Genomic DNA, 26,716 nt, shown 5'->3' with positions numbered 1-26,716 from the left:
CTTCATGTGCATTTATAATTGCACAAGAAGTGGTGCTTATTGTACAGGCAGCTCTGGTGCTCTCCGAGATGACTCACCTACTCTCCCTCTGCTACGCCATGCTAACTTTTACATATATCCTCTATCTACACGGATATCCAGACTCATTCTCTCTAACTCTGAGCTTTTTGGCTGGGATTCTTCAACTACAGGCTGTCTTTGCTTTCAGCTCATCCTATAGTCAGAGCAGGGAAGCATGCATCTCAAGAAGGCGGTTTTCCTCCTTGGTGGGCTGAGTCATTGCCGGAACGCTGCACCCCCTCCCCGTTGCTCCATTGACCGGAGAAGGAGCCCCAGGCAGGGTTGGCAAGCCTGCTGTGTTCCTGCCCCAACCAGCCCTCCCTGCTGCTGCTGGTGGGCTGAGAGGAGACCTTGGAAGCTGTGAAAGCCTTACTGATGCTTGTTGGTGGTGACTCGACTCCTGGCTTGGGCAATTCAGTTAAATAAATAAATTTACACAGCCAAGCCCAAGATGACTTATGTGGCAGCCCCGCTCTGAGTTGAAGCGGTGCCCCACCAAGCCCCGGAAGCTGCAGTCAGGCTTTCCCAGCCTGCAGTGGCTGAACCACCCTCACAGTGCAAGTCAGACAGCCCCTGACCCCATGCAGGGCTGTCCCCAGGCTGTTTCCAGAGATATCCGTCATTTCACCTCTCCTTCCATCACAGTGCTTTGCCTTTGCTTGTTTCCAGGGTTCATTCCCGAGTGCTTACTACCTCCCTGCTGCCTGTTTCCTCAGCTGCTGCCTCACACATGCTTCCTCCACTGTTCTCTGGGTACACCCTCTCCCTCGAGCATTTCTCTCCCGCATTGCTGCTGCTCTTTCCCACCAAGCACGATTTCACCCCAGAGTTTCAGACAGCACTCCAGACATTCAGCAGACTCTAATTCTTCGAGGTCATGTCCTGCAGAAAGCATCCACTGCCTCCAGGGACCTCAAGTCCCTTTCTCAGCCATGGGGAAGATGAGAATTAATCATAGAGCTGCAGCACTGGCTTTTGGCTCCAGCCACAAACCAGTCTATGGTAGGGGAAAGAGACTGGAGCAGCCCAAGGGTGTTACAGATATTTTCATGCAGTAATGGCTCCCCGGTATCTTGATACATGGAGTTAACTTCTCTAAACCTGTTAAAAGTCTGATCTGCACTGTCCCCCCATCCTGTGTCTTTTGGGTGTGAGGTAGAAATCATTTTCCTTAACTTTAAATGTCTCTAAAATGAAATAACTTGCAGGCTGGAAGTCTCTTCCTGTTGCTGTAAAGTTATAGACAGGGACTCAGGGGTTTCTTGTGTATGTGTTCATGCTTCTTGTCAGGAAGCATATGATCCTAAAATGCCAGCCAACTTGTGGAGTATCGTAGCAAGTGTGCTGGTCCACAGGACGTAGGATACTGCAGGCATGTCACAACCCAGTCCTGTGGACCTGGGATGCAACAGGTCCTTTCACACAGCAACAACAAACTAAACTATGTTTCCACCCCAATCTTTGCTCCTCGTGTCTGCCATCAAGCCTAGAACAACTCAGATACTCTATAGGCAATCTCCTTTCCACATTAGGGATAAGTTTATAGTCTCAGCATTATTTCCCCCTTCTGGTCTGGGCAAAAAATGAAGAGCAGGATTTCTGCTTCTAGTCTGAAGAGACTAGAGTCAGACTTTTCATCCTTGCTGAAGAGTTGACTACTGTAACTGTACACTGCAAGAGGGTTATTGAAGTTACAGAGAAGGAACTCTAGGGTCAACATTTGAGAAGCATTGCTCTTAGAACTACAAAGAGCGCTGCATGGCCTATTAATAGATTTGGTCATGGTTCAGTGCAGCTGTACGCCCACTGAGCAGGACAGTATGTCCTAATGGTGTTTAGTGGGCTGATTACAACACCATCTCTTATTTTTTCCCCCTTATGTTACAACTTTCTTTCCCCCCCTCCCTCAAGCTGCTGATTGATCCAAAGCTGTGGGTAGAGGAAAGAAATGTATTTCTATTACAGCATAACTAGTCTATCTTGCCAAGTTAAAGGCATGCAATCGCGTAGGGTTGCAAATGGAGGGCAAGTGTATTTCACAGCTGCTTCATCCCTGTTGTTTTGCTCCGATGAGGAGCAAAGCAATGTCTGTGGGTGGGTTGGGGAGTGGGAAGGAGCAGGTCAAAGCACTGTTTGTGTGATATACCAATGACAGCCCGGTGACTCTGTCACCTGCCTGCCAGCCTCAGGCTGTCAGAAGCACCAGAGCCTGAAAATAAAACCCCAAAACATAACAATTTCTGCTCTAGCAGGGCATGTGTGTGTGCATAACAACACCTCAGCAGAAAAAGAGTTCCTCTCTGAACACAGATTAAATCAGACCATTGTGGTTACTAGTCCAAAATACAGCACAACGTGGAAGATCCTGATTTGTCAGAAATATATGGGTTGTCCTGCCTTGCCTCCAAACCAGCTTTCCAGGCTGGGAAGGTCTCTCTACAACTTCAAAGGCCAGCTTTGCCCAGCCTATGCAGAGTGTGTTGAAAACCCTGGTGTCACAGTGTCACCATGGCAGGGATGTGGAGCTCAGGCTGAGGCGGCTTGGCTGTTGGGGATAAAAACGGGGTAAATCCAGTCTTGTGAGCAGTCTCAGGCACACAATTCACTGACAAGGCAGGCCAATGGTTTTTGCTTTTTTGGGTCCACTCCCTGTACGGTCAGAGCCAAGTAATCAGAATCACAGAATCACAGAATCACAGAATCACAGAATAGTCTGAGTTGGAAGGGACCCAAAAGGATCATTGAGTCCAACTCTTAAGGGAATGGTCCATACACGGATCTAATATCCTGAACTGGGAATATCTCCCAGTTCAAAGGAGCACCCATGGTCACACAGAGTGATGCTCTGTGAGCTGTGTCTGGCTCATGTTTGGCGGTGCAGGCTCTGTAACTTTCCTTGGTGTGTCAGAGCCCTTTTGCAAGGACCTCTGACTCAGCTATGACCCTTACTGTCAAAATCCTTGTATTGGATATTATCCTTAAGAAAACAGAGGTTTGCTTTGGCCCCAAAATTCATATATTTGAAACCACACACCTGGAGTCTTCTGACAGCTGCACTCATGGTGCAAAAAGCTGCAGAGCTGCAAGATCCAACAGCTACCTTCTTAACCACTTCTTACATGTGTTGAGAACCATCACAGCATCAGGTTAAGGTGATGTTTTAAAGAACAGCTCCAAGTTCCTTTTGCCTCTTCAGAGCTGAAGGAGTAGTTAGAGCGAGAGAGTCACGGAAGCCACAGCAGCAGCAGAAATGGGTGGTGCTGCTGAGGCCCTGCAGTGGCAGAAGCACCAAGTCTCACAGCAAGTATCTGGCTCTGGCACACCACCATTAAGAAAGCAAGAAGGCACAGAGTAGAGCTCTGTGGCAAGTTCCTGGCAGGGAAACCAGGATATGGCAACACCATGAGTTAGCCCTGCTGTCATAACTCCACAGATGCATGCTCCTGCCCTAAGATAAACTTAAGTTTGTCAGTGCACATAGCATAAGCTGACTCAAATTTTCCACGGAGTAAGATTTCGGAGACCCGGCAGTCATGCTGGGAGCTGTTGCTGTTCTAGAAGGTCACACCCAAGTTTGCCACAAGGTCACTTCTTCATATTGCCAAGCTTACATAGGGGAGAGTGGCCAACCCAAACCGACTGAAGAATGCAAACAGAGTGTCTCAGCCTGGGCGTCCTCGTAGTCACCTCAGCACAACCCCATGGGTGAAGAGTGGATGAGAAATGAAAAGAGAAAGGCAGAGAAAGAGAAAGTTCTGTGAAGTAGACAGGGGAAGAGATTCGGGCTTTTTCAGTTGTTGCATGGGGCTTTCTTTTTAAGATAATTATTTTTAAAATACAGCTCTGCAGCGTGAGATAAATGTCCTGTTGTTCCTGTGGGATATTTAAAAGTGACTCATTAAATATTTCAATAGCAATGCATTGTTCCAGAGATGGAAGGCTTGACAGTGAAAGAGAGACTTCGCTTAAAATTAGGAGCGGGCGGCAGTGTGTCTGAAAATTCTACTCTACAGCCCAGTAGGCATCTTGAAATTTAGCTGTATATCTGTTTTTAAAAGTTTGGCTTTATTTATTGGTGTAAGTTGGCATCGACTTCTTGATTTACACTGAAGTAGACCGGTTGATACTGGAAGAAGGAATGAATTTCATTATGTGTGTCAAAAAGAAAAAAAAGAAAAAAGAAAAAGATTGAGGTTTTAGTGTGGAAAATGTCTTCTCACTGATGTTAAGAAATACTGTAACACTGCCCCTCCCTGTAATTCCTGTACCAAGACCACACTTTGTTTTTCAGGTATAGCATGATCTCTGGAAAGACGAAGTTCAGAGACTTCAAGAAGTGACGAATTTGTCATACCCCCTCAGGACTTATTTCAGTGTTTAATTAATTGCTGTTAAGATGTGCACCTTATTGCTAGCTGAAACGTAGCTATCTTCAGCCTCCAGCCATGGGATCTTGTTATGTGTTGCCTCGTAGATTAAAGAGTCTCTGCAAAAAATATCTATGCAAAAAATTCACTTGTTACAGAATAAAAATTGGGTGAGGCATATCAAATTGCAGGTTTATAGGTCACAGGAAGGCTTTTGGATAATTTTGTGCTGATTGCTTGTAACAAATGCTGACACCACATTTAGAAAAAATGATAGTTCTTCTCGGTAATTAGGGAAGCCTGAAGGGTCTGAATATGAGTACGGTTTCAGATGGACTGTAAGCCTTAAATTTGGAGGATAGTTTCCAGCACTGTATTTTTCTTGAGTGGTCCTTCTGGGTTTCTTATCTTCTTTGCCAGGTGAGTCACTTCCAGTGAAAAGTACAGTTGTTACACAGAGCTCAAGAAGAATAAACAAAAGGCATGGGCTTGTTCTCCTCTCCCTAAAGTGAGCTAAAATCACAGCCTTCGCCTGGTCAGGGTTCGGACACATTTGGAACATATTCACTCCTCACACTCTGCATTCTTCTTGCAAATAATACATAATTACAGAGACGTAGCCCCAAGCAGAAAAGGCTGTTTACACAAGCATACACAGCATACAGAAAATAATACTTTTTACATGCCTGCTTTAGAGATATTTAACAAGTTAATTTCTTTTTATTTCACTTGAGGTTTGTCCTAGCATGCTAGTAGCTGGGCTCTAAATTGCTGCCTTACAGGGATTTCCAAGAGCATTGTGCTTTTTATTATTGTTGTTTTCTGAATCTGCTCCAGTTTACAGATGTCTCTTTTGTTCTCCGGCACCCCTTTGTCAAACCACCATGTAAGGAAAACCAGTAACGAGGTAGTTGCTGTGCAGCACAACTGCTTACAATTCTTGATGCAGAGAAAGGGAAAGCCAAAGAATAGGATGTGACACTGAGTACTGTGACGCCTCCAACAGCCAGAAAACATCATAAAATCATAGAATGGTTTGGGTTGGAAGACCATCTGGTTCCAACCCCCCTGCCATGGGCAGGGACACCTTCCACTAGACCATGTTGCTCAGGGCTCCGTCCAGCCTGGCCTGGAAGACTTCCTGGGATGGGGCATCCACATCTTCTCTGGCCAACCTGTGCTGGTGCCTCATTACCCTCACAGTAAAGAATTTCTTCCTAATATCTAATCTAAACCTGCTGTCTCTTCAGTTTAAGACCATTCCCCCTCATCCTATCAGTACAAACCATGGTAAAAAGTCCCTCTCCTGCAGCCTCCTTTAGGTGCTGGGAGGCCCTAAAAGGTGTCCCTGAAGCCTTCTCTTCCTCAGGCTGAACAACCCTGATTGTGTCAGCTTGTCTTCATAGGAGAGGTTCTCCAGCCCACTGATCATATGCAGGGCCCTCTTCTGGACTCACACCACCAGATCCACATCCAGTTAGGCCCCCCAGAGCTGGATGTGGGACTCCAGGTGCCATTTCACAAGAACAGAGCAGAGGGGCAGAATCACATCCCTCACACTGCTTTGGATGCAGCCCAGGACATGGTTGGCCTTCTGGGCTGCAAGTGCACATTGCCAGGTCATGCCCAGATTTTCAGCAACCAACACCCCCAAGAATTTCTTCTTGAAGTTGCTCTCAAAGAATAGGTACCTCATAGTCTACCTGTCTCCTTCAAATGGGGCACACAATGAGCTCTGCACCCCATGTGGTGGAAGCTGGGTTCTGGTCCCCCACCACCTCAGGAGTATCTCCCCAGTCTTCAGAGCAATCCTGAGCAGCACAGTCTGAATCTGGGACTGATGTCTTTCTGACATGCTAACTGACCTCCGTGGGAGAAGGCAAGGCTCAGAGAGCTGCCAAGAGACACAGCGGGCAAGCCAGGAAGTGACGATGTCATAGCAGGGGAGTCCCCTCCCTGGGAAAAGAGAAGTGCCAGGGACGACTCATATATGTTGCATCATTAGGTAAAACAAATAAATAGTGTTTAAAGCAAGGAGGGGATTTGGTTGGACTCAGCATTGGCATGCTGTCTCAGGTTTTATGGGTACACTGCAGGGCATTTTTGAACCTGAGGCTCTTCTTACCCTTAAAACGGGGACCAGGTACTCTTCTCGCAAGTAGCAAAACAAGGCTCTAGTGGGAATACTTCCACTAAGTGCATGCAGCCCAGGAAGTGCCTACAAGACATTCCCAGTGGCAGGAAATTGAGCAAAAGAGGGAGGAGACCTGCATGGATGAACAAGGAACTGCTGTCAAAACCCAGACAAAAGCAGGAGATACGTGAGGTGGAAGCAGGGACCACCCACCTGGGATGAATATTGGGATGTTGTTAGAGTATGCAAGTAGGAAGCCTAAGGCTCATTTGGAATTGAATCTTGCAAAGCATGTCCAGGATAAGGAGGTCTTCAAATACATCAATAACAAGAGGAATTCTAAGGAAAATGTGTGTCGTCTGCTGAAAGGAACAGGGACCCTTGAAATATAGGTTGCAGAGAAGGCTGAGATACTGCACGTCTTCTTTGCTTCAGTCTTCACTGCCAAGGCCAGCCCTTAGGAATCTCTGATCCAGTGGACCAGAGAGAAAGTCTTGTCCCTTCCATCCTTACCTGTTCCGTGATTCTGCTGGACTTCTGGTATTCACTCTGGCAGGATGAGCTATTCTGCCCAGAAAGGACATTCCAGGTGACCACTGTAAGATGTGCTCCATAGCTGGCAAATGGCCAGGTGACATTTCTGGTAGTCATGTCCTCAGATACCTTATAGGTGATGTACTCTTGAAAAGAAAGTCTAATTAAATGTTAAAAAAACCTGTTGGGTCTTCTGGCCTAGCAAAATTATCTGTTTGGCTGCATACTGATCTTCTACTGGAAGACACAAGAGTAAGGAAAAGAGAAGGCAGACCTGTGAGGGTCAGTGTGAGAAGCTGATGCATGGAGTAATGCACAATGACTATCTTTGAAAAAATGCTGTACTTTACATAGAATGTATTTGTCAAGATGCTCTCAATACTATGGACACCATCTGTACGATTTAAGGTCCATATCACACACAACAAGACTCTGAAGACAACACTGCAGTTGTCTTTTCTCAATATTTTATTCTCTCAGAATTCATGTGTTAGTATACATCAGATTTCCAGGACTGTGTTCCTGAAGACAGAGGAAAGAGGACAGGGTAACATACAATTTAAACTGAGTGCTATTGTTAAAGAGATTTGTGAAACCTGCACTGGGTTATGAAGGAATGTTCACCTTCCTCTGATGGGGTCACTGCTTACTTGGAGTTGTTCAGGTTCGTCCTCACCTGCCTTTAAATCCAGTTAATGAGCTCTGAACCTCCTGAGTTTGTGAAGTTAAGGTTGGTTTCCAAGCCGGCAGAGACTGCACAGGAGTTGCAGCATCTTGTGGCACAGGTTAAATATGTATTCATCAGGGGCTTTAGGATCACCCACTGCTAATGGTTAAAAATAACCTCCATGGTCATGTGAGGTGACAGAAACCCAATGATCTTCCTCTCTTCTACCCATACAACGTACTCATGCCTTTATTTGAAACTGAAATACAGCAGGTACATGAGAAGGAGAATTCACCTTTTCTGAACATCACCACGAGCATGAACACCTGCCAGCCACTTATATTAAAAAAATCTCGGCCAGGATGGGAAACTATCCTATGTAAGATGGTATCCTCAGGCATGCCATTTTTAATGAAGACACCAAGATTGGTATTCCATGCCTATGCAAAAAAAAAAAAACCAGAAAATATGTTATTATCTGAGGTCTTTGCAGCCAGCCAGATTTGGGAAGAAGAATGTGTCAGCACAGCAGACACTGCAGTAATGCCATGCCTGTTCTGTTGCATGGTCCATAATGTGCACACCTAACCAGGTAGTTTTAGCATTTGGGCGGTGGACATGAAAGGGAGGTGGTGTTAACCCTTTCAGTCTCTCCCATATACACAGAAGTCTATTAGCTCTGCCTCTGTTTAAGAAAAGAAGGATCAATAAATGCAGAAACAGATTAATTGCCATTGAAGAAAAACATGGAGAAACACCAGCAAGGGCCATGTAAAACATCTGAAGAATTACTCCCTCGGGAGAAGAAAACTTGTGATGACGCACTACTGAAGACTCCAGTCCAGGCCGTTTTTTAAGGCTTTTGAATTCCTTGCTCCCTTCCTGACCTTTTATGAACAGATCAGGGCCTTTTTTGCAAGCACCATGGGAGGATGCATGTGTCCTCCTTGGATTTCTGCTTGCAGCTTTTAACAGCAGGCTTCTCACACTTGTGCTAAGTGGAATTTAATGATATGTCAACAAGTGTGCCTGATTAAAGGAGAAGATAACCTATTAAGTGGTGTTGTTTCAGAGCAGATAACCTGCAATTTGGAAGCAATATGCTGTTTTGAAAACAGGGTAGTTTGTTTACAAGTCATGTCAGGCAAATAAGGTTCTTGTGTCCTAGACGACCTGGACATCCACAACAAACCTTACCTGGCTTATCTAATTTCTTTGCTATTGTATCTGTGTAATTAGGCAGCGAAACAGTCATGCCAGGGGAAAGCATCCTGACTCATCAAACATCACATATCCCCTTATTTCTTTCACCCTGAGAGGCTGCAGGATTTTGAAAGACACAGCAGTGCTTGAGTCACTGACGTTTGTTTTCAGTGCTCAGGTCAGTTCATGATCTCCATCAGAAACTCCTGATGGATGGGACTGCCTGCTCTGTGTTTGATTTCAAGAGAAAAGTGGCAAGATGGGATTATGACATACTACTTCTCACATGTGAGAGAGTGAGCTCATTTTTCCCAGCAGTGAATAAGGGGCCACCAGTGTATTTTCAGAGGAACTGTGCACTCCTGTTTGTTCCCTTCTTGTACAGAGTTGATCATCCTGTACCATGTCCTGCCAGCTGAGAGAGGTGTAACCTGAAGGGAAGGTGGATGGCATCCCTGTAGATATGTGATAACCCAAGGTTATTAGCAAGCTTAAGGTACTTGGAGCTTGAGCCCCATCCTACTGAAGTACTAAGGAAAGCTTACTCATGGCTCAATATGGAAAGTGGAAGCATAAGCTCTCCCTTAATAGTCACAAGACCAGAATCACTGTCAGCAGAATGAAATCTTATTGTTTAGGGCAATATATTACACCAAAAGAAGGGGACAAATCAGGTGCAGGCAGAGGCTGAACCATCCTGACAGCCTTCCTCCCTCCTTATTCATCTGGGTGTGTGTTCATGTGGACACAGGGTGGTGTGGGTGTGGACATGACGGGGAAAGTTGACATGCTGTTTATGGGATGGTGTTCCGAGGTCTGTAACATAAATGCTGCTCTGCTCCCTGTGACGTTTCAACTGACCCAGACATCCCTGCTTCCATCACGTCCCCTGGGAGCTGCCTTTGCAGCCTGCTAGCATTACGAAGGCTATTCAGTTTATGTTTTGCTTTGTTCAATTTAATCTAATCGCTCTTAGCCACAAAAGTCCTTTAACCACACTAAACAATTCCTCTTCCTCACTGGAGTTTACACCCATCAAATACTTGTAGATAGTTATCGTGCTTCCTTTAGTCATTGTTTAGCCAAGAAATACAAGTCTAATCCAACTTCTGCTGGTGTAACGCTGAACATGGGAGGAATAAAGCCTGCCTAATGGAGAACATAAGGCAGGCTACTTCAGCATAAAGCTTTTTAAGAACTTCCCTCTGGCAGATAATTCACTGCTGGCCTCAAAAGAGGCATTACTAGCCAGGAGGAGGGCAAGTCAAGAGGAGCTAAAAGATGATCTGATTTAGGGCTTTGTCAGTCAGGTTTTAGTGGTTGGGATGATACAGGACAGATTCAAGTATTCCTCAAAGCTGAGTCCTCTCCAGTCTAGACCAGTGTTGGGAGTGGGTTAGCCAACTGCTAACCATGGTGATACATTGCCTGGAAGAGTGCAAGCTGGACTGTGTCCATAGTTGAATGGACACAGTCTGAATGAATGTGAGACACTGTCCAGGCTCATGCCCTGACCGTTTTCAGTTTACCAGTACCCACACAGCCTCTGCCTGGTTTAAGCCCTGGCTGAGCAGAGGGCCCGTAGAAGACCTGTAGTGGACACAACATTCAGTCCCTGCTCTTGGGCACACTTGTCCCTGCAGGATCTGGGTACTGGTGTTTGGAGCACTGGTCTGGAGGACATAGTCTGCCCTCTGTCACTGAATTCATGAACCCATAGGACATCATATAATTTTTGTTTCTTGCCCATGTTCTCGCCTCACCTTCTGTCTCTTTTTTTTTTTTTTGGTGTTATTTTTCAACCCCTGCATTGCTCCTAATGCATTTAAAATAATCACTCTATGAATATTCAGGATTTATTTTTGCAATAGTAGGAATAGCACAAAACTTCAGAAACAGGAGACACGATTAACTGGTTCCAGGACTGTCTGGAGCAATGTAGAAGAATCTATTTCACCAGGCTGCAGCAAACCTTTGGCCATGTGCATCAATGTTCTGGCATTTCTTGCTAGGAAAAATTAAGTCTAACTGGAATTGTCATATTTGAACTTCCCCACCCACTGAGGTACATGGTCATTGGCACACTCAAAGTAAATACCTGCTCCCTTCCTACACAGCATACCTTTCTTCCTTTGCCAGGATACAGCTGGGACCAGCTTGGTCCTGCTTTGCACAATGCACTTTCTGGATGAGTGCAGCAGTCAGCCCTGCACCATTCCTGGGCCATCTGTTCTGCTGGCAGCAACCAAGACCTACAGCACTAATGCCATTTCCAGCAGCAACAGAGTTCTCCTGTGGTCTTCTGGACAGCACCATGAAAAGCAACGCTTCCAGCAGCAAACTAGAGAGTGGGAATATGCCAAATAGCTTCCTTGCAGCCTTTCTCGGCCACAGCTGAGCAGGCCTTATGGACATAATGTCACATTCCAAGATGCACAGAGTGCTGTTTTAGTGCTGGAGGGCTTTGTAAGGCAGCCAGGTTTGGTTTATCATCCTAGTACCCACTAGGAGCAAAGCCTGGAGTGAACTATGCTCATAGCTGTGCCTGAAGGTTATTTCAAAGGAAACCAACTTGCTCTTTCCAAAGACAACCCCAGCTGAACTGTTAGTAATGCAAAGTGAATGACCAGAGGAACCCTGACCAAGGGTGGTACTGAAGACACACCTTTCCCCAAACCAGGACATGTTTCCCTTGAGAGGCACCTGAAAACAAGAAAGTATTCACACTCTGAGATCTGTGACATGCTACTGTGCTTCTCGGCCCCTTTTCAGATAGCACTTCAATATTCAAGCTAAGCATGGTGAGCTTCTCCAAGTAAAGAGAAGTTCACTGTGCCCAGGGCAGCTGTTCATGTAGGTTCCAACCTTTATTTCTCCTGGAGAGGTCAGTCTTCCACATCTGCACCTCGTGGTGAGTCTTCAGACAGCTTGGGTTCTTGCACAGAGACCCTAACCCCAACCAAGCTCATCAAGGAAGGATCCCCTGATCACAAAGAACTCCTCTCTCATATGCCTCCTGTACAGCCGGGGGGAAAACACTTGGACAGGAATGAAGTGAAACGACCAATTCTCCTCTATACCGTCCTCCTCTCCAGCTACTGGCTTAGGCCACTGGTATCAGTTAGGCTTGGAAAGACACAGGTGTGGCTCTAGATTTGTCCTGAGTGGTCTTTTTGTCTCCTGTGAGCCTGGCCTTTTCTATCCACCACATTCCTTCCCTGGCTGGCTTGGGCAGTTCAGCCCCAAAAAGCCATCACTTGTGTTTAGCTTGCTTTATCCCCCATAAATTCAAGCTGTTTATTACACGACTTCATATTTGTCTCAAATGGCTCCATATTTGTCTGGATATTCTTTTCCCTTCATGCTCCTTAATAGTTTCCCCAAACGTTTTCCTGACTTGTATTTTTTTTGGGCATGGCTGTGTTAGGAATAGGAAGAAAAAGGAATAGTTTGTTCTGACTACAGATGTACTGGCTTATCGAGAACTAATTTTGGTAGGAGTCTGCCAACACAAGGTGTCTGAGCCAGCACTTTTCATGGTGTCTGCTGATTTTTCTCCAGAGAGTCATTTTTCTAGGCAGCGTGCTGGAAGTGCTTCCCCTACCCAGAGGAGACACACAGGTTTGCAGTATAAAGGGGAGACAGAAGGTGCCTACACTGCACCAGTCCTCTTCCTGCAGAGCCAGGGAAGAGTCACTTTTTTTCTTGCTTTTATTCAGACAAATGTTCCTGGAAACTTTGCAGGCATTTGTCTTGGTCATAACCACATTGTACACACTGGAGAGCTCCTAATAATGTAAATCCATTAGGCTTAAACGATAAAAGCAGAAAATAACATTGTAAGACAGAAATGAAAAAGAGGCTGGCTATTATGGGTTAGATCTATATTTAGCACTTTGGACTCAAAAGCACTGTAGAACCATGGAAATTAAAAACAGACCAGAGCATCCACTCCATACAAATGCAAGAGGTATTGGCAAAGGCAGAACAAACTGTTCTTGTTTTCTCCAGAATCCCTCAAACATAGAGTTAACCAGGGGTGGGGGCAAAGGGAATGGTAAGCAGTAAGTCCAGACTGAAGAGAGATCTCGGGAGGCAAAGAGAGATCAAAGATATCCACTCAGTTGTGAGTGCAGGGAGGGACACCTAGGACACAGCAGCCCCACTTACTGCTCTGTCTCCTAGGCATATGGTGAGCAAACAATACGTTATTAATAACTCACAATAACCAGTCTGTTATCATCTATTTGTATCAAACAATGCTGAGGAAGGAACTGTACAAATTAAAAGCACAATATTCTTTAATTACAATAATAATAATAATGTGAGGACACTCTGCCTCCCTTACATAATATAACAGCCAAGGTAATACAAGAAACTCTGTCTGGTCAGTTCATTGCCTGTCATAACCTCTAGATACCTCTACATAAAGGATAATGTGTCAAAAATCTGTCTCCTTTTGCAGCGTGGTAAGACCTACAGGGTCCCAGGTATGCACTGGGGACAGACCTGGGGGCTCTACCAAGCCCACCTCTGAAGCACCAGGAGTCATCTCTGTGTGGTGTAGGTGGGGTTTCAGGGACACCCTGTCATTTTTTCCCACAAAGACAAGCTTTCCCTCTGTACTTTTTCAGCAACTGGTGAGCTGGAGAAATTTGATTCTGCCAGGGACTGGGATGTTTTCCCACTGCATGAGTCCTGGATGCATCTCCAGAAGGTTTACCTCTCCACTCTCCTCAAAGGGCAACAACTGGAGGCTCTTGCACAGGATGCTGTTCCCACCTTGCTACAGGTGTCTTAGCTCTCCACCGACCAGAAGCAATGCAGAGACATCTGTGTAGAGAAATGATGTCCAGGAAAATCAGAGCAGACAAAGCTGTTTTAAACAAACATTTTTAAAGAGTTTGAAATCACCGAAGAGACATGAATGACTTGGACAAAATGCAGAAAAGAGTGCAAGGCTGAGATAAAGCCCTGAGCTGTATTTTTGCTATTATCTCTAAGTAGGATAAATTCCTCCAATTAATTAGTAGCCTTCTATTTCTCTGTCTGACTTTAGTGATGCTCCTTTTGCCTAAGACAAGCAAAGTCCTCTTCCTCCTCACTCTCCTTCTAGAAAAGTTTATCCCAATAACTACCATCACAGTGCAATGCAGTTATGCCTACATAAAGGAAAACATCTGAACTTCTACAAGAAATCTTACTTACCAGAAGTTCTTAAAGCCTGCACAAATGGAGAAATAAAGAAAAAAAAATCTTGTGGGTGGCAATGCTGGGTATCCACATTCCTGTGCCTAAACTCAAGGGTGATCATTTGGTTTAGCTGTGCATTGTACTTTGCAAAGTTCTTCCACTGTTTCCCACTGGTTAATTAGAAAATTTTAAGTCTCAAGCGATTTGGGCTGCTCTGTATTTAAGTCCAAAAATGACAAGTAAGTAAACATGCTTCTGGGATGACCTATTACTATTTAAAACAGGGGTGGGGATGGAAAGTGAAGTTTATATACCCTTGGGATGCAGACAAACACTGAGGGCAATAACAATGGCATCTGCAGATGGTTTGGGGTCATGGGCTGTAAACTGCTTGTCTGTACAGAGATAGTTCCTAGGGGCAAGGCTTCATGTGCAACTCAGGGTGGATTTCTTGGCAGAGAGCATGTGAAAAGGGTGTTTGTGGCCACATTTGGCTTGCCCTGTATTAATACATATGTATATACATAAAATTACAGTTTGTTGAAGGAAAAAAAAACCCAAGCAAGTCTTGTTCCCATAGGCTGATGCACCTGTGACACTGTGCCTGACCGCACAACAGAGCCTGCAGTGATCACCCTTCCCTGAATGGCTTGTACGTTCTTCCTCCTACAGGTGCATCTCCTAAGAAGGCGGGTGTTTAGGTGTTTAGACTGTTCCCACTGGTTTTCTCATGTAAAGTACCATTTCTTCCAACATCTCCTTCATTCTTTCCCAAGCATTCACCACATTCTCCTTACTACTGCCTGACATCCCTCCAGTAGTCACAGCCTGACAGAGATTCTCCTGAGGTAACTTCTGCTGAAGCAGAGACTCAATAAATTTTAAAGGTTTGGGGTGACCTCTCTCAGTGTGGTGTCTGACAGTAGAGAGTTCATGGGACAGACACCACAGCAACAGGACGAGATGAAGATTTTTCTTACTCTCTCACCTTTTCACCCCTCATCCTCCAGCTTTTCTTCTTCCCTGTCAGCTCTATTAACATCAGGGCCAGACTAGAGAATTGATCCAGATTAAAAAACAGGACGAGGGGGAAGGGTTTTGGCAGATGTTCTTTAAGCCAGATCAGCTCCTCAGTTCAATTCAGTGTTGTGCAAAGTGTGCCAGGGAGCTCGGGGACTGCAGTGCCACACATGGGGACAGGGACAAGGACAGGTACTACGTGTCAAGAACACCTTGGGTCAGCATGGACACTGGAGACTTTATCTCATGAAGTGGCATTATGAATTTAGGCACCAGGAAGGAGAGGTGACAGCGATTGCTTAGATGTGCCTTTGGTGCCCATAAATTAGATTTAAACAATGTGGTTTGAAACAGGTAATTTAAAGCGACCTCAAAGAAAAACTAAAAGTATTGGAAGAGATTTGAGAAATACCAGCTGTATTACAGGTATGCTGAGGTAGCAGGCTGCAGTTGCTTTTCTCCAGCCTTGTTCCTTTAGGAGCAAAAGTCTTCCAACAGGACTTCTAGGAAAATAACCTGTAGAAAGGTCTGTGTTGGTTTTGGCTAGGATAGTTAATTTTCTTCATAGTAGCTGCTGTGGGGCTATGGTTTGGATTTGTGACCAAAACAGTGTTGATAACACAGGGATGTGTTTGTTACAGCTGAGCAGTGCTGACACTGAGGCAGGACCTTTTCTGCCTCCCACCCCAGCAGAGAGTGGGCTGGGGGTGCACAGGAAGTTTTGAGAGGGCACAGCGGAGACAGCTGACCCCAGCTGACCAAAGGAGTATCCTAGACCATATGGCATCATGCTCAGCTTATATAGCTGGAGGAAGGAGAGAGGGAGGGACATCTGGATTGATGGTGTTTGTCTTCCCAAGTCACCATCACACATGATAGAGCCCTGCTTTCCTGGGGATGGCTGAACACCTGCCTGAAGTGGTGGGAAGTGGTGAATGCATTCCATGTCCTGCTTCGCTTGTGTGTGCAGCTTTTGCTTTACCTGTTAAGCTGTCTTTATCTCAACACACAAGCTCTCTCACTTTTACTCTTCTGATTCTCTTCCCTATCCCAGTGGGGAGCAAGTGAATGACTCACTGTGTGAGGCTTAGTTTCTGACTAGAGTTGAACCACAATGAGATCCTAGCAAGTACCAAGTGAGAAAAGGTAAAGATAAGGAAGTTTTGCTTTGAACTATCAACTACCCTTGATGCCACTGTTTCAGCTTTTTCCTCCACCGGGAGCATAGTTTAAGCTGTGTCGCCAGCTGGCCTGCTTGTGTACCAATAATAACGCACAACACCAGTGCTATGGCTCCAACACAAATGATTTTTCACATCCATTCATCACACTGAAGAACATCTCAAGCCATGAGGTTTCTGGTTTTCATTATGCAGGCCATATTTTTCTCATATTGTGCAACCAAGAAGGTAAAATTCAAAATCTGTAGGCGAGAAAATGTCACATTTTCATGGAAAAGGAAGGAGGATGATGTATGTATTTTATACAGTTTATTAACACCAGAGATCCAAAGAAACTGTTGAGCATAAAAATATTCAATGTCTGTGAATAAACAATAGTAATGATTTAGAAATTCTCCCATTGTAGTCCTCCTGTCCCACTACTGCCCAAGGCACCATTCACGCTTGCTTGGGAGAGATCCCAGCTGGGTCAGCTTTTCTGGGAGCTTGATGAACAGCTTTCTGCACAAAGTTGAATCACAGCTTTTCGTATTAAACCTGAAAGCAAAGGATAAAATCTCATCCAGTTTTCAAGACAGCTGTTTGATAACAGAATGGGTTCTGCCCTGATGCAAACAGAGCTCAGCAGCTCCACCGAAAGCACTGACCAACAGCACTGTCCCTCATTAAGTCTTGCTAATTATATTAGCTGCCTCTCAGCTGTTGCATGGGCGGTAGCCAGGAAAGGGATAGTGACAGAAGCGATTCCCGAGGAGGACTCTCTAAATGCACTAACACATGTAATCCTGCCTTGCCAAGGGGGACAGACCAAGTGGCCTTTGGGGTCCTTTTCTCACATTTTGTAGCCCTCGCCAGGCTCCCTGAGCCACCTAATGGAGATTGCAGCAGAAGTTGCTGCCAATTCCAGATGGCAAAAGCCACCTTGCTGGCTGTCACCAGCTGACAGCAGGAGCCTGCCTGTGCTGAGCTGGAGACACCTGCCCTGGGAGCACTTGGTACACATATCCCGAGGGGTACCCAGAGCATCCTTCTCCTTAGTGCCATTGTAAGCCACAGCTGTCTTTGCACCTGACCTGCTCAGGGTTTGCTGGCAAGGCTGAGCCTGGGCAGGAATGCAGAGCGATGATGGTGTGGTTTTTCTGAAGCCGGCAGGCTGGTGCAGGATGCACTAAACAGCAGCAGAGGCCGGCTGACCACTGCTTCCTCTGGGCCAGCAGAAACCCTGACCCTCCAGGGAACCCACGTGTGCCAGCTCAGTCACCCTAGCAGGCAAGCAGCCAGAGCCCTGGTGTGATTCCTTCTACTAGTGCTTGGCACCAGGCTGCAGTGTCCCTGTATCTCCCCACCCCTGCAGCAAATGAAGCAGCTAATGGCAGGAGAGAGAAAAAAAGCCCCACATCAAAGGCATCCTGATAACATAGGAGCTGAGACCTTCTCCCAGCATGTGGTACCAAGTTCCTGCCATGACTGAGCCAGAGAAGGCTCTTCCACATCCCAGGAAGGACCCCCTAATAGGGAGGTGAGACATGAGTTCACATGGCTGAGAAGAACTAGGGTCTGGGCTCAGGCTTAGCAGCAGAGACATCTGCCTGAGCAGCAATGGGTATCCAGACCTGTTCTCTGTCTGCTCGGAAGAGGCAGCAAAATGCCCCCAAGAGAGTATGGCCTCTGGAGTTTCAGCTCAACATTATGGCAGGGAGAAATTTATTGGTGCACAAAGGGGGACTAACTACTACACTAATTGAAAATGACTTTAGGGGAATATAGGTCAGCAGAACATAATCTGTCCTGCAGTTTGGCCAGGATACTACGTTGGTACCTTGGCCACAAACACTGCCAGGAAAGGTTCACAGATTATGCTTAGTTAAAATAGAGGATTGTGTTGCATCCTGAAAACACAGGAGCACCACTAGCAGCCAGAGTTAATAGTCAGAGCCAGATGCTCACCCACCTCCTGCTCCTTCTCCCCAGAAAACAGGATGCCTTTCTTGTCTGCTACTCACTGTTCCCGGCACCAGCTGATGAGGCGTCTCCTTCTTCCCCGGCTGGTACAAAATAGGCGTCCATCTTCCAGGAAAGGCACAAATCTTCTTTGACAAGCAGTGATATTAACAGGGATTAGGGAATGCAAGAGCCACTGCCAGAATTGAACAAAGGATGCAGCCCAGGCTGCCTGGCCCTGGAAGCTTTTTAATCAAGTTTAAAGGTTACACTGAGGACAGGGCTGTACTTTCAACCCACCATGAAACCACCCATTCACCCATTCAGAGCAGGGATTTCTGAGCAACTGGCAGCCTGTGATATGGGGGGGCTCACACCAGCATCTATCCTAATCTCAGGAACAGGATGCAGTTTTGGAAAGGGAGCATTGTGGCTGACCAGGCAGCTACTGAAGGCATCACTCCTGCTGGCTTGTACTGCTTCTCAAGATTAGATGGGATCATGGCACGAGATATTCTCCTATCAGAGCTCCCTTGGTGTGTGGATGACAAGCAAGCCTTGCCTTTAAACCCCACAAAATCGTCTTTGTCAGACAAAGGTTTTCCATTCTCTCACAAGCAGTGAGCTTGGTAGCTTGCAAATAACATCCATCCCTACCTCCTCATCTCCACTCATGTCCTCTTGTAGCAAGTCCCCACTGTGTACCCAAGGCAAGGTCTGGACTTGCACAGGCAGTAAACAAAATCGCCTGCAAATAATAAAATCTCGTGTCAGTGGAATTTGTGGTTTCCAGTGTTTTACCAAGATTATTTCCTTGATGCATTCAAAATAATTTCTTTCTTATATATGACCTCTTTTACTTTTAAAAGACCCTCAGGAACATTTGCCCGCAATTTGTTTGTGGGATGAGAACTGATGGATTGAACTCTTTAGCAACAGCTGCTGTCTGAGTACCATGATCACACTTGGAGCTTGGACATATATTTGTGACATTTGATACCAAAGTTTCAATGTCTTGAAGTTATGTGTGCCTTAACATAGCCACAAGACCATATTCAAAGATTTGGAAAAAGCAAACTCTTTAGCGTTTGCAAGGAGCAGAATAATCACTCTGACTGACACCTAATGCAGATAAACTCTTTAAAACAGCCAATTCAGGTAACATTTCAGCTGTGGCAAAGTGGGTCTTGGCACAGGGCGTAAAATTCTTATGGTGAGCTGAGGGAACATTCAGGCTGAGCTTTCTTCACCACAGCTGGGCTGCTGCTGGCACCACAGCCAAACTGGGTGCAGTGCAAAGTATGTGTACACCAAGGGGTGTGTATGTGTGTGCACACATTGCTGCATGTGTGGCAGCAATCCTCTGTGTGCTTTAAAATGCCACCCCATCCATGTGATATGCTGAAAGATGGAAACAGTTAACACATGAAGGTACATGCTGACTCTTGTCTGCATTTGAAGCTGGTTACACCCAGCCTTTGGTTTCATGCGGTTTTCTTCCTCATCCTTAGAAGCGCCTCTATAGTCAAACAGGAAGGAGAAAGGGAAAGAAAACAGACAAAACCAGGGATGATTCAAGGTACCCACCAAACGCAGCCATCTCTGGTTACTAGGTGTCTGTTATCCTGTATCAGTCATATGTGCACAACCATTAAGTACATGTGTAAATAATCACAGCTGCTGAGCCCCTTATGGGTTTTAGGAAGAAAAATTGCCTTTGTGAAATTGCCACAGGATGTGCCTTATTCTCTGGTCTGTATTCATTATTCTCTTGTATAAAAATTTCATTTACATACTCAGAAACAATGCCGTGAGATCTAGGCCAGCAACCGCACACCCTAACTAACCAGGAAGAAAAGCCAAAGCAAATATTCCTGGGCTTTGCAGCACACAGTACACACTGGATAATTACCCACCCAAAATATTCAGAGGATAGCAAATACAGCATTAAAAAGAAATAATGTCAGGATTTGTCCATGAGCCATTCAGTGGCCAAATGCTGAAGTAACAAATTATGATTTTGAATCAGTTGCTCGCAGGGGTCTGTTCAGTGCCATGGGGGCTGTGGGTCCTCCCCCACTGCTGGTGCCTGCCGCGGGGTCGGGGGATGCCAGAGCAGAATGCCCTTCCCGCCAGCTCTGAATAACCACCCTGCCCATTTCAGCACAGCCTGCAATGCAGAGAGCTCTCAAATGCCAGTGCTGAGGACAGCAGCTGCCCTGAGAACCCCAAGCTGTCACCTTGCAAAGCAGCGCCTGGGCTTGTGCCAGCCACGTAGTGCTGGACCCGCTCCCATATGTGTGTGGACTGACTTCCTTCAATGCAGTACATTTGGCCCCTCCTCAGCATGCTGAAATAAATAAGGTCACTTGCACAAACACAACCTGTTCGTCTTCCTCGCTGCCACCAGCTCTCACTCTCTTCAAATATGATTGCTATGTCCCCACTCACGTACCCTGCTCCAACACCCCTGTTCTGGCCTTCCTCCTGGCTAAGCAATGCCGTCTTTGCATTGCAATCAAAATAAATCCCAAGAAGTGGTCCTGCAGCTGGTAAGAAATGAAATGTTATGATGACTTAAAGGCTTAGGAGAGGGTAAGGGTCGAGTGGATTACCCTCCTCATATAGCTCACAGGTTTTCTATTAGGAAAATCCCCCTCCAGTTGTAAAGAAGGCAAGTTATAGAGATCACAAACACAGTTTCTTCTCAAGACAGCACCTCCCACCTTCTCCCTCTATCCCTATCTCCCACTGACCTCCACCAGTTAAAACCTCTGTGTGGCTTACTTCAAAGTAGGTTGCAATTTCTGATTCCAGGGCTCTTCCATGGACTCTGGGTGCTGGGTATGGTCTGAATAAATAAATCATATAAGCACACACAATTATCTCTGGATTACTTTTGAGAAAAGAGAGGTGCAAAGGCATTTCCCCAAGATATACACTAGGGTGAACAGAAAAGACAGGATCCAGACTCTGTCTTCCAAGGTTCAGTGCTTTAAACTAACTTATTGGTCTACTAATGGATTAACTGTTCATTAAAAAAACCCCACAACAACAACAAACAAAAATGCAAACAAACAAAACCCAGCAAACAAACCCAAACAAACAAACCAAAAATCCCAACACCCAAACCATAGATCGTATTACTCCAGTGAATCTCAGCACTGATATCTCAGCATCCCAATATAAAATTTGCACTGCCTTTCCTTCGATTTTTAAATCATATTTCCTCCAATTTCATGGCACAATTTCCCTAAATTCTACCATGAAATCCTAGGTAGCTGTGCCAAAGCCACTGCCATTGAGAGGAGAATAAAAAATGACACAACAGCAAGAGATAATTTTTTTCCTGAGGTCAGCATGAATCTAATATTGTACATCAGTCAGGGGCTACTAACTGGCCAGATCTGCGCTTAGAATATTTACACTGATATAACTGAAGGAACCTTTCAGCTCAGCTTACTCTTATAACAGACCTGGCATGTGCGGCTTTTGTTTGCCTACAAACTTTCTGGTGAGACATATGTTGGGAAGAGGCTTTGTTCATTGTGGTTTGCTTTTATAGCTCTCTGCTGGTATCTGTTTTGCTAGTATACAGAGGAAAACTTCCTTGAAATCTGACATGGCCTCATTTCTCAGTTTTCCTCTTCCAGCAGAAATTTTGAACTCACTCAGTTCATGGTTATTCCTGATTTTCCCAGCTTACCTTGTTATTGCTCAGGGCTGCAGCTTGGCCCTAGTGCCCAAGAGAAATTCATGCCTTGAAACAGGAGTGTGGACTAGGATTCATCTACCTCCAGCAAGAATGATCTCTGGAGGAAAAAAGCAGGTTTAAGCTATAAGACTTCGACAAGAACCACCTTGCTGAGGCAGTTTTACTGCAGGTGAAACACCTCTGAAACGGGTGGAATTGCACATGTTCAAAATTGGAATAATGCAGCTGGGTACCCACCTCCCAGTTACCCAGCTGAGGGGCTGTCCACGTGCACACACCTTTGAATATCCGCACAGGGAATGACAGATCACAGTACTGCAACTTGCAGTAATAGGAGAAAACAACACATCAAAGGTGGCCTCTTAATCTGTTTTGATCTCTGCTCCCCTATCTCAGTTCATGAGGCAGTACTTCATGTGCATGGCTGGAGGGGACCGTCCAGCATTTGTGCTTTTATTGTCTAGGAGACTTAGTATCCAGCCTGAGTGTAGTCCAACACACATTTTACCATCTGCTCTATTTCCTATGTGCCTATGAGATCATTTTTCTACACGTGAAATTATAACATGAAGATTCACATATGCTTACACAGCTTATTTCTATTATTATTTGTTAAACACTGAGAATTTCCTTGGCACAATACAGGGCCCAGCATGAAGACATATCAAGCCCTGAAGCCATGCTTCATGTGAAGTACACCCAAAATGGCTATTCTGGCTGAAAGAGCAGTGTTAGGAATTTCAAACCACTTCCCTTCCTTGTAGTTCTGAGCAGATTCATGACATTTCTGGCAATGCAGCTTAAAGAACCATTCACAGAAATTTGTGCTGCAGTCATCACAAAAGCTTTCTTTTTTTCCACTCATGCAAAACCTGATTTTCAGTGCAAAATATACATATCAGCAAGCTGAAGATAGTCCATAAAGATTTTGGAATGCAATTTTAGATCAAAATTATAATAATAAAATGTCACTGTTCCTTTTTTAGTTGATAGTTATAATAATGTTGGTTATTCATGAAGAAGCTCACGTCTTAGCAAAACTTGTAGCACACATTTTCCCATTTCTAATTTATTGTGCTACTCTCCTCAGCCTACATCTCTCATATTCCTTGCAGGACATTTAATGAGAGATGAAACAACATGGCTGAAATGGAGTTCCCCATTCGCTTTCCTCTCTCTCCCTTTTTTCATTTCCATCCTCTCTCGTTCTGCTTCCTCATCTCTCCTGAAGACAAGGGCAGAGGGTGACTGGATGCTGTCCAGATTCACAGGATGCCGTGTGGCCATCCATGCCCTCTCTCTGTCTCACTCCACGTGCAAAGGAGGATTTGTCTCGCCTCCCCTGATGTGTCTAAAATACAGATGTCTGTATCTAGGCTACGTGCCTGAACCTCTCTCAGTACCAAGAGGAAGAGACAGGCATGTATAAAGTGTAATTTACCTCATCCTAGGTAGGGTAGTGCCCAAAATAGTTCAGTTGAATCATGGCTTCAAAGTGCCATGCTCTGCTGACCACGAAGAGAGCCTAGATGACTAAATGTTTAGTGTTAGCTGAGACAAAGCCTGTCCTCAAGCATCTTTCCTTTATGTCATTATTCTGTCTATTCCCCTGTTGCTCCCAGCACGTTATCCTCCTGAATGACCTTTCATCTGGCTTTCCTTCTCGTGAGTGGCAATGCCCAAAGAAATGGTAACTTTCCTCCAGCTGCTGCTCTGAAGCAATTTCCCAGCCTGGGCTTTCTTCTCAGATATCTCACTGATGTGGCATTTCATGAAGTGCTTTGCAAAGATCATTTGCAAAAGCTCCTAGCTTGTATTTCACATCTCTTCTCAGAACTCACCTCTACCAGGATGCACACACTAGAGATTGCCTATTGCTAGCAGCAAAGTAGGTGGTCTGTTGGGAATCATTACCATTCTTCCTCTTGTGCATTAACCCCTCCAAAAAAGCTTCTAAGAGTGAAACCTGCTATTATCCTATCACCAATATGCTAGGGCTGGCAGAGCCATGGACTCGAGCCCCTCAAGTCTACAGGGTGGGTTTATACAAGGGTTTACAATAGCTTTCTGACACTGTGTGAATGGCAGCATAAATTACAATGCAGAAATAGATTAACAAGATAAAGTGGGTTTACTTCTTTAAATAGCCCTTACAGGCACCAGAGTTCCTCTACAGATTTAAAGGAGTCTTTTCTTCTTACTCCTCCACCTTCCTCATTTTAAGCAGGTAGCTGTGAATGGAGTACACATTGTGAAATGCCATTGCCTCTGCATCAGGTTACAGCACTAGAGAAAAGATGAAAATCCAAGTGAAAATCACTCCTCTTTCCAGTCTCACTCTACCTCGGAGCTCCCCCTAATAGCTGAAAGGGATTAAGATCTTAAATAACTTGCTGACAAAACCACTGTACAATAGGACCAGTTGGTAACATTGGGAGGAGATGTTCAGCTTTGTTTTTCTTCTTGCTCATAGAGGATCTGACTAAAATCAACTATACTTTTAGTCCATAAATAAATGCAAAGCCTGATCCAGTTGCAGGGGCTCCCAGCACAGGGTTGAGACTTTTAAGAGCGTGAATTCTGGAAGCAACTCTTCCCATGTGGGCACAGCGGGTGCTGGCAAATATCTGCTGTGGCAGAAAGAGAACTTGTTAATCTGAAGTGTCGAGTGCCCACACATCTCACAGAAATCCATGAGATCCCAAAATCCAAGAAAATGGGAGACGGGATAGATCTTTGCCTTTGGGAGTAAGCCCATTAACAGCATGCTCCTGAAGAGGCTGAGAGCTCACAGAGAAGTTGTTTAGAAGTTGCTTTCATCGTCTGTAAAATGTCAAAAATAAATGTCCCATACTATGAGCATCATCCTTTCACTGCAGCACCTACACATCCCAGCTGGCATTAGGACATGGCTGTAGCAGCTGGCAGGGGTCCCAGATCAGAATGAGCATGCAGGGGCAAGCATGGAGCTGAAATAGTGCTGAAACTAGTAGGAAAAGAGGCAGGACAGCAAAAGCACAGAACTCTGTACTGCTGCCCCTGTATCCTAACATTGTGCAGACTCAAAGAGAAGCAAGCCAACTCAATTTGGTATACAACAGAGGAAGCAAATAATTATAGGAGAGAGATTAAACTTCTGCCTACCAGTCTTCAAGAGTAAAAAATACCTGTACAAGGCAACCACAATATCTCTTAACATCAGCAGTTTCTGCTTAGCACAAGCTGGTGTAAAGTAATAAAGAAAAATCACTGAGTTGTTGCCAGTTGCACTTCTGCTGCAATTTGGAAAGCCAAGACCAGCTCCATGGCAGGATCAACAGAACAAGCCAAGGACCAGCATCCACTGCTCCTATTTTAGCTCAAATTGGAGGTCTCCTTTCTACATGGGTGGCAGGAACCATCTGGTCCCACTTAGACATTTATAGGAAACATGTCCAGGTCAGAGCAAGTAGTTTCCAGGATATTTTTCTAATTGAGAAGGGGAAAGAGATGCTTCCAGAGAGAAAGCCATCACATTCTAAGGTAAACTCAGATAAATGAGCCTTGCTTTCCATGGCTGGTAAGGAGAGCCTCAGACTTACTGGATTGCCAATGAGTGACATGACAAAGCCTACATAATTACCTAAGCTTTCCACACCTTTGCAACACCGCTGCTGAACCTTTTAACTGCAATTGTGTTTTAGAAACTACAACCCAAATAGATGAGATTTCCAACAAGAGCATCTTCTGCATATTACCAGCCACACATGACTATGCTTAGGTCTATTTCACAATAAAATCCTTATTTCTGCCTCAGCTTTGGAGGTCTGACTCCTCCTGTATGGCTATCCTGGCACATATGCTGTCCTAGATAAAGAGGCCCAACCCTGGCACTGAAGAGGAACGGTGCCCATATAAGCGCTGCCCTCAGCCTGTACCTTCCTGTCCTTCCCTCTCCAGTCTGACAGTCTGGTGGCTCCTATAGGGACAGCAATCATAAGGATCACTTTTCAGGTTCCACCTGGCAGGGTTGGTGCGCACCTTCAACCCTCACCCAGAGTTCAAGATGTGGCCTTCAAAATGCATTGCAAACATACACATAACCGGAGACTTCAGGATGCTCTGGCTTGTGCCTCATTAAGCTGCAAGGTGATAACTGCCAGTGATAGCAACTGTGAAATCCACATCTGGAGCCAATGGGCACTTGTGAGATGCTTTTGCCACTGGCCTTATGCTACCTGCAAAAAAACACTAGGTTAGAACAAACAGAAGAGCAAGAAAGCATCATTACCAGACAGGCACTCAGCCCAGAGTGCCTTTTCCCTGTGGTAATTTACTCCACAGTTTTCAGATTCGCTTGTCTGTTTCAGGTCATGTTGTTTCAATGTCTTTTCCCCAAGAATAAATACAGCATGAAAAGTCTCCTACTAGACCCCTGTAGATAGAGTCTAACTCCAGGTCATAGAAACAGCTGGCAAACATACTCACAAGCTATAATATCCACATGACCAATGTCAATATTCACTCACGCCCCATTAGCTCCACCATCAGCATCAGCCCTGTGCTTCCAACAGCAGGGATGAGGGACCATGGGGAGCCAGGTGGAGATGTCCCAGCCCTGTGTCTGGGCAGACCCAGCAGTGGGGACCAGGGCTGGGAAGCAACATAAAAATGATGGTACTTCCCAACTCTGTGCAGAGGCTAAATCCAGCATTGGATATT

The 26,716-nt window shown here is 45.3% G+C and overlaps 2 long non-coding RNA genes across 3 annotated transcripts in view; one reads left to right on the top strand and one right to left on the bottom strand.

Annotated features, from left to right (window-relative positions):
* The window catches only part of LOC120411606, a 60,799-nt gene that overhangs the window by 21,827 nt on the left and 12,256 nt on the right, over positions 1-26,716 (top strand). The window lies entirely within an intron of this gene.
* Positions 16,652-22,199, bottom strand: LOC120411605. Its single transcript, XR_005604040.1, has 4 exons — positions 22,007-22,199; positions 21,088-21,151; positions 18,311-19,048; positions 16,652-16,896 (listed from the first exon to the last, which is right to left on the bottom strand). It is a non-coding gene; the product is annotated as an uncharacterized LOC120411605 (long non-coding RNA).

This window comes from Corvus cornix, chromosome 1 (assembly GCF_000738735.6).
Source record: "Corvus cornix cornix isolate S_Up_H32 chromosome 1, ASM73873v5, whole genome shotgun sequence".
Classification (NCBI taxonomy): domain Eukaryota; kingdom Metazoa; phylum Chordata; class Aves; order Passeriformes; family Corvidae; genus Corvus; species Corvus cornix.
The sequence above is the reverse complement of the archived record's forward strand: the minus strand, read 5'-3'. Positions and strand labels throughout refer to the sequence as shown.